Genomic DNA, 8,688 nt, shown 5'->3' on the forward strand with positions numbered 1-8,688 from the left:
CAAAAAAAGATAATTTATTTTATTATATTTTGGACAACTTTGCATTTAATATTCTAAATTTTGATTTGCAAACTACCTTATTTCTTCATTTGCAAATGAACTCCCAATAATTATATTTTAAAGTTAGTATGTTTTTCAACCTATTTTTAAAAAAATTACACTATTCTAAGACATGAAGATATATTTCGATTTTAGCAATCATTTTCAATTCATTTTGTCTAAAAAAATATAGGCATGAGACATTAGATAACAGCAAATATGATCAAAGATATTAAACATACATTTATATAGAACAATGTCACAAATTATTTTGAATCTTAGGTATCACCATAGAATACAGATGACTACTGAAAAAGTTTGAAATAAAAGATTAAAACATTAGTTTTTTAAAAAGGAGGAGTAGGGAATAATTCTTGGCCTTGTTTGAGTTATGGGGCGGGGCCAATAATTTTCAAACATAATATAGTTCTTTCAAAGGGGAAAGGTAAAACAAGTAGTTTTATCAAAAAAAATTAATTTATATATTATATATTTGGAAAAAATACATTTTATATAATTTAATCCATAGGATTCAATAAATTTGTTATTTATATTCATGAATACTCATTCATTTGAGAAAAAATAATTTTACTCTTTAAAGTTTAAGGTAATTTTTTAGCATTAGATTTTGCAAGTGGGATCTTTTACTTTATATTTAGAGTTTTTATTCTTTATTTCCATATTTTAGTTTGAGTAATGCCAGTTTTTTTTATACAAAACCTTTCTTTTCAATCACAATTTGATTTTCTGTTTGATATTCTAAACCTTCATGAAGATAGGATCAAAACTTGGATTTTTATTGATAATATCTTCTTTTTCAAACTTTCTTCTGGCCTGCTTGGTCTGCCAGCTTGGATCATCCCTGAATATTTCATATTTTTAAATTGCATTATTGTTTTAATATCTAGGTAGCTCATTGATAACACATTGAGTTATGGTGTTAAGACTGAGAGTTCGAGTTCAATTTTTTGTCCTACTTATCCCAGCTAATTTCAAGCACTAACAACCCTTGCCTAGAAGCAGTGTATGATATGATTATGTAGTCAAGCAATTATCATACCAGATAAAGTTTTAAATCTTGTTATGACTGAAATTCAATTTCTTTCCGTTTTATTGAAAAATGTAAAGGTAATTTTTAATATTATCCGTTGCTTATCCAATGATTTTTGACTGGCTAAAAAGTATATGGCCACATTATATTACTAAAATCAAACGCGTTGTTTAGGTTAAAACTACAAAAAAAAATTTGTTTCAATTAAAAGTTTACCTTAGAAATTTCATGATCTGATACATCCCGATATTTATTGACCTGAAAAGTAGTAAAAGATTAAATAATAATTTTATATGTATCAAGTTCTGTGATAAAGCTTCAAAAAAAAGAAAAATAATAGCAATAACCCCATTAAAATACTATGTCCAAATAAAAATACTTGTGTTTTTAAACCCACCCTATCCCCCCCCCCTCCCTGCCCACAACACTTCACCCTACTAAGTCTTATGCACGCCAGGAATTGACCCTAATCAAGAATCTGCTTATTTAACCCTGGCCTAGTAACAATGTATTTTCAATTGCAAAGATTTATATAATTAGGGCAAATACGTCCATATTTGTTCAAGACATTCATTTTTTTGCAATTTCAATATGAGACCATTGTCTAGTTGCTAGACTACTCTGGAATCCTTTGTGAGTTTATTTAATCCTAGCCTAATAGCAATGTATTTTAAATTGCAAAGCTGACAAAGACCAAATTGTTATCCATGTGACGTCATAAAAATGAGGGAGATGAGAGGAGAAGTGGGAAAGAAAACACCTAAAAAAGATATGGATAATCATTCATTTTATGACGTCACATGAATGATTTTTGACACAATTTTGCAGCAATTTGGTCTTTGTCTGCTTAAAGCTTTTCTATAATAAGGCAAAGTACGTCCTTATTTGTTCAGGAGACTCAATTATTGCAATTTTAATATGAGGCTATTGTATAGTTGCAAGGCTTTTCTGGAATCCTTTGTGAGTTTTTTAATCCTAGCCTAATAGCAATGTATTTTAAATTGCAAAGCTGACAAAGACCAAATTGTTATCCATGTGACGTCATAAAAATGAGGGAGATGAGAGGTGAAGTGGGAAAGAAAACCCCTAAAAAATATATGGATAATCATTCATTTTTATGACGTCACATGGCTAATTTTTGACACAATTTTGCAGCAATTTGGTCTTTGTCTGCTAAAGGCTTTTCTATAATTAGGCAAGGTACGTCCTTATTTGTTCAGGAGGTTCAATTATTGCAATTTCAATATGAGACAATTGTCTAGTTGCTAGCCTTCTCTGTATTCCTTAATCTGCTTATTTGACCCTGGCCTAGTAACTATATATTTTAAATTGCAAAGATTTTCTATAATTGGGGCAAGGACGTTAGATTTAGCCACTTGCATTATAAATATGAGACAGTAGTCTAGTTGCTAAGCTACTTTGTAATCATATCCATAATTTTTTTCCTTTAAAATGTGAGTAACATTTGGAAATACACTTTTAGGATTCATGATTTTATTTTTGGTTACAATGTTTGTTGAAAAGCTGCCGTATAGCTTATACCAACAACGAAATTAATTGAGGGGAAAATCACAAAACCTATGCGTGATTTTCAACAGTCGTTTGGGGGCAACATTTTTTACCTGCCCCCCAAATATTATTTTAGATTTATTTCGCTGGTTGGCTATAACTTATTCCTGATTTCAAATTATTATTTAGACCAAGATTTGCTTATATTTACCATATATGACCCATTTTTACTATCTACATTGATTTTCTAAACTTTTTTGGATGTTGTTATTCTCAATATCTCTAAGAAACTAGAATAAACTCACACACATTTAGACAGAGAATGTTATACTAAAGTTTAATATACTAGCTATGTCCAAATTTATTATCTACTATAACATGGAAGTAGAATTTGGTAAAATAGTATTGATATTTTATTCAAAAAATTAATTTGCATGGTAAAAGTCATCACTATGGCCAACATTCTAAAACATATATTATATTTAACCTTTTAATTATATATATCCTGAAATGTTCTGTTAATAAACATTTTAAAATTATTTATGTTTAAAAGTGTTTCAAAAAGAACTTCATGGATTAGCTTTCTAAATATGTGTATGGCTTGTTTTGGTGTACACATGTCTATATCTTTGCATAGTACAAAATTGCATTTTCTATCACTTATGCAAGAGTTGTTTAAAAAGCAGGGATGTAAGGATAAGATATTTTGAATTTTGAATTTTCCATAGAAACTCTAGTATGATTATCTGAGTATCTTTACATAAATCTAAACCATTAAGTTTTTATAAAGTTTGCAACTTAATTTTTAATATGTCCATTTGAAGAATCCATATAATGCTAATTTACAAGATATGTACGACCAGCAAATTAAAAAAAAATATATTTTGAATGTCCTCCTATACCCCAAATCTCTGATAAAATGCTAAGAATTTTGGTCATTCGATCACGAGTCAGGGCGTGATTATGGCTGTTTGTTCAGTTGTGTTTTCTTGAATTACTTTTTAATCGGTCAAAAAAGTTGAAAATTCACGTAAAATGTATACCTTTTTTATTATAGGTATGTGGATAAGTTATCCTTATTATAACTACTACGGCCTTAGGGATATGATAAGGGCATTCAAAAGCTTAAAGCTATCCTAAGACTAACATCTAAAATTAAATAGCCTAAAACCATCCAAATACTAAAATCTAAAATAGATAGTGTAAAACCTTTCTGGGACCTAAATGAAGCTTCCCTAGAATAGAGAACTTAATCAGTTCATTGGCTATCAAAATTACCTTACTACTTTATATAATGCAATAAGGTACATTAATGTTTTCATATAATTACATCATCTCACTTCAAAATTTAGCTAAAAACAAAAACATAATGTGCACAAAATGGCCATATTTAAACTTCTTATTTTGGCAAAATATTCAAAATTTATGCCTTGGTGTCTTTTTATATTCTTAAAATAAACTTGTAATTAGGTCAATTTTGGAAAGTATTCTACAATACCTTTAAACATCATATAAAGCAGTAAAATTTTTTGTCTGTAGCGAAGGATCTTGCTAACCGCTGAACCGAAATGTTTCTCCCTTGCAGTGAAGCACCCTATAGGTCCCCAGATGGTTTTATTCAATTTTTTTTTGTATGAATGGGTATAGTTTTAGGCTATTTTATGTCCTTCCATATCCCTTTGAATATAGAGCCCCTAGATGCTAGGGGCGCAGCTGCTAGTCCTTATAATAAAGTAAAAGGATGTTTGTCTGTCTGTAACGAAGGATCTCACTAACCGCTGAACTGATCGGGTTCTCCTTCACAGAGTAAATTCTCATAGGTCCCGGGAAGGTTTTAACTATTTTGGGGGAGGGTACCACCACCCTTTCAAGAGAAATCGCCTCCAGAAAAAATTACCCCCCCCCCCAAAAAAAAAAAAAAATCCCTCCTCAAGTGCCCCCTAGAGGCCTCTAGGGGCGTAGCCGATAGTATTATATAAAGCAGTAAGAGTTATTTTTCTGAAGCCTGAGATCTGATAAACTACTGAAAAAATTGGGTTATCTATTTTCACTTAAGACCTGATTTGGTTTCAGGCTATTCATTTTCAGTGGGATTGTTTTAGGCTATCTTATTATAACATGGAAAACAGAGCCCTTGGATACTTGGGGCGTAGCCGCTAGTTGTATAGAGTAAGTGTAACAAGGATGATACAATCATTTATTAGCAAAGCCTCCTTCCATTCCTTTTTGTAGTTAATTTTATAGCATATTTTATGTGAAAATTTTGTTGTTGTTAATAATATAGGTTTAATTTTAAACATTGCTGGCAATTACAATTATTTTTCCCCATCACCCAATCAATCAACAGGATCCACAACACTCCAGCAAACCTTACTAGACTATCCAGAAATAATATTATGTACTCAAAAAGGCTTATAGCAATTAAAATTATTAAATTTTGGACACATGATAGGATTTGAAATAACACGAATTGTTGAGGTACGTAATGGATAAATGTTTCACTGAAACATTAGAAAAACTTTACCTGGTTAAATCTATCTGTCCTGTTTTGCCAGCTCCAAGCCCGACTGGCAACATCCTGCTGGAATCCTTCACTTCCTAAAAATTCATCTTGTTGTAAAGTACTATTGACATTTGATTCCTTTTCATCGATTTTTTATAACAGTGCTTTTCCAAAAAGTGTCTATCAAGCACTTATACATCTTCCAATAAATGCATGAGTATAGATGTACAATCCATAGAACTATCTAGCCAATGTAGTGAAGACTCGTTTCATCTGCGAGCAAATTGCTTTCTGTTCTTTTATAGGAACTCGGCTGTGTTATTATTTCTGACGCTATAAGCTGATTATAAAGGCCCAATACAGAATAAGGACAGGGTCCTCGCCATGTGGACAAATACATATAGCATATAAACCCCCTTTCGCTTTCATCCTCTTACTTCTTCGACAAAAATTGAAAATAAGGGGCAGAGGGTTGTTTTTTGCTATGTCTTATCTCTGCTGGGAGCTCTATCACTGCAGGGCTACCCGGTATATTCAAAAGTCCAAAATAGTATGAAGAAATACGTATTAATGCTACAAAATCAGTTTAAAATGCTTCAATTCTATAAGCAGTATAAATTCTAAATTGGATAAATTATACTTTTTCTTTCATCATAAAATATAATATTCATAAAGATTTTACAATTAGAACCCATTTTTAGAACTAGTTTTAATCTTATAATTATATATTCTATATCCGCGGAAAGCCGTTTATAATACGATGCGAAAAATAACTATTATAGTTTGCCTCGCTACTCATAGGAATACTTCTCCTTGTTTCTCTTAAACTTTGAAGCTGAGCATTAACATTGCGTCATTTGGCATCCCAGAGAAAGAGAGAATAGAATTATTTTCATCATTTCAAATAAAATAAATTTTCTTTCTATACATTTGAGCCTCAATTGTGTGTAAAATAAATGGATAAAACTTGTATGTGTTTTTAAAAGCGAAGCTTTTCTATAATTAGGGTAGGTCCGTCCGTACGTCCGTCCGTAACGGATAGCTTTTTTCGTTAATTTAGGCATGTTAGGATTGTCCTTTCGATTTCAAATTTTGCATGGTGATTCCTTTAATATATAGTTAGCTACGATTTAGAAAGCGTAGCAACTCTATAATCATCACCAAAATGCCCGTACGTACGTCCATTTTAAACATGTTGATATTTTACTTTTTTAACAACAAATTTTTATGTGATTTAATCATCCGATTGATCTGATTTTTAGTATATTGATTCCTGGGGCAACAAAGTATAATGCAATAAGCGAAGCAACTCTATAATCAGGTCCTAAAAATGTAAGTATGTCCATAAACATTATCCTGAATCAAGCAGTTTTTCAACAAATCTACTTACAATTTTGCTTTGACTCTTATACATTTATATTATGATTATTCAGTTCTGACACTATACAAGTGTTAATGTCCGTTTTTCCTACCGTTTCAGTGCTTCGCTTTTATGGATGTTGGCATCCTTGTTTTTAAGAATATTTATTGTATTCTGAGTGTCTTATGATCCCTTAATCTGTTGGTTTTGGTGTGATTTTATATCTTTGTTTAATTTAAATTTTTTAAAGAGATGACGACTTTTAATTCAAATTGTGTCCCTTGAGGTTAACAGTTCAAAACCAGGCAAAATATTTTTATTTTATTTCCATCAAAAGATTCTATGATCCATTAAAAAATCCAGGCACTCTAAAAGAGATCCAGTTTGATTAAGTTTCAGATTCTTTTGTATAGTACAGTATATTGTATAAATACATATTATTGATTTAAAAAACTTAAATCTTCTAATTTCAATTACCTGATCTACAATGTCGTCTTCGTGATTAAGTTTGACTTCGCTTACAAAACTGCACAACAGCTCTGCATAGGTCGCCATCTTGATTATTTCCCGCCTTTTCTTTGTGCAATCAGCTGATCTTTTTAATTCTTGTATTTTTTTCAAAGTTCTTAAAGTTTATTATAACAAGCTAACGATTGTTTAATTTACTTTATAAAGCTTTTTTTACTTCTTGTTTTGTTTGATTGTTTTTTTAGTTAAAGTTTTTTTTAGTTCAATAATTGATAAGTGGCCAGATTTTTAAAGATTTTATTGGGAGAGGGCCGGGTTCCTCTTCTTTCTCGAACCTAAAAAAACACAAACTCTGCTAAAAAGCGAACAAAAGTCTTGTAGCGCAGACATTACTTCGATTCCATTCGAGATGATCTTTTGACATTGAAGGACCCTAGTTTATTTTTGGGAAGATTTTCATCGAAGGGTTAAGATACCCTCACCCAAAATATATTAAAATCTTCCCTGAAACTTTAAGTTTTTTCGATCCAGCGAGATCTTAAGGTACAATCACATGGCTTCTTTAAAGATAAAAGCGGTTGCGCCCCTAGTATTTAGAGGCCTTTAATTCGTAAGGTGAGGGTAGGGGAGAAAAATAGCCAAAGACCATTTCAAGACTTTATCTAAAATTAAAAATCCTAAAACCATCCATCGACTTATAAGAAGCTTAAATTGAGAACTCAATCAATTCAGTAGTAATCATAATCTTAACCAATTTAAGCAATTGATAACAATAAAGATTATTTATATATTTTACCTGACTGTTTCGTTGAAGTTATCTGAAGTTTTAGCGTGTTTCTGGGGTAGGGGCCGCCCTCTCTCTTGGCCCATTAAATTTGTGGAGGCGTAGCGCGGAATTTTAACTGAGGTCTACAATAATAAAATCATTTTTGGTCTAAAAATCAATTTTTGTCTAAGGGTTCGTACAATTTAAGATAAATAAACCCCCCTTTGAACAATTCTACATTGTAAAACCAAACGTTTTGAATCTGACTAATGACAAAACGAGTTTTTATATTTTGGAAGTATACCTATTCCCTTAATCCAAGAATTTTAAGTAAAATAAACATTAGCATTTTATAGGTTAATTTGGTACAGAAGTTAATCAGAAATTATAAAATATTTTATTCTTTTTTAAAAATATGTATTATTCGAATGATTAAGATTATTTTTAAATAAAACCTAAACCGACGACAACCATAATCTGTAGACCAGCCTAACTGCAAAAAATAGTTTCTTTTTACATAATATTATTTCATTTCCTTACAACATATAATGTTTTTTGTTTTGAATAAACGGATCTACTGCAGTTCACGGTAAAATATTGCTGGTAACGAATATTGCCAAAAATTAATGAATTTTAAAGGCTGCTAGCTGCCAAACAGCTGAACGTACAGATCATACCCGCAAACCATTTTAAGCGGTATAAGAAGGCCTACAAATAATCTGGAATAGCTAAGATCCAATGATGCACAGGGAAAGCTTCACTGAAGAAAAAACGCGTAAAATAGGACTTTTTCGCGCATTTCTCTGCACTGCGAGATAATTATTCATTATTGATTTATGGCTATTCCAGATTTTTTGTAGGCCTTCTTATACCGCTTAAAACAGTGTGCGGGCATGATCTGTACGTTCAGCCGTTTGGCAGCTAGCAGCCTTTAAAATTCATAAATTTTTGGCAATATTCGTTACCAGCAATATTTTACCGTGAACTGCAGT

The 8,688-nt window shown here is 31.2% G+C and overlaps 1 long non-coding RNA gene across 1 annotated transcript; it reads right to left on the reverse strand.

The window, feature by feature from the left end:
* Positions 1 to 515: 515 nt before the first annotated feature.
* LOC145323826 (uncharacterized) lies at positions 516 to 7,866 on the reverse strand. The gene is made up of 5 exons (XR_013881113.1): positions 7,727 to 7,866; positions 6,940 to 7,265; positions 5,124 to 5,197; positions 1,307 to 1,348; positions 516 to 901 (listed from the first exon to the last, which is right to left on the reverse strand). It is a non-coding gene; the product is annotated as an uncharacterized LOC145323826 (long non-coding RNA).
* Between the last annotated feature and the right edge of the window lie 822 nt (positions 7,867 to 8,688).

Source organism: Acartia tonsa, chromosome 7 (genome assembly GCF_053477335.1).
Source record: "Acartia tonsa isolate MP-2025a chromosome 7, ASM5347733v1, whole genome shotgun sequence".
Classification (NCBI taxonomy): domain Eukaryota; kingdom Metazoa; phylum Arthropoda; class Copepoda; order Calanoida; family Acartiidae; genus Acartia; species Acartia tonsa.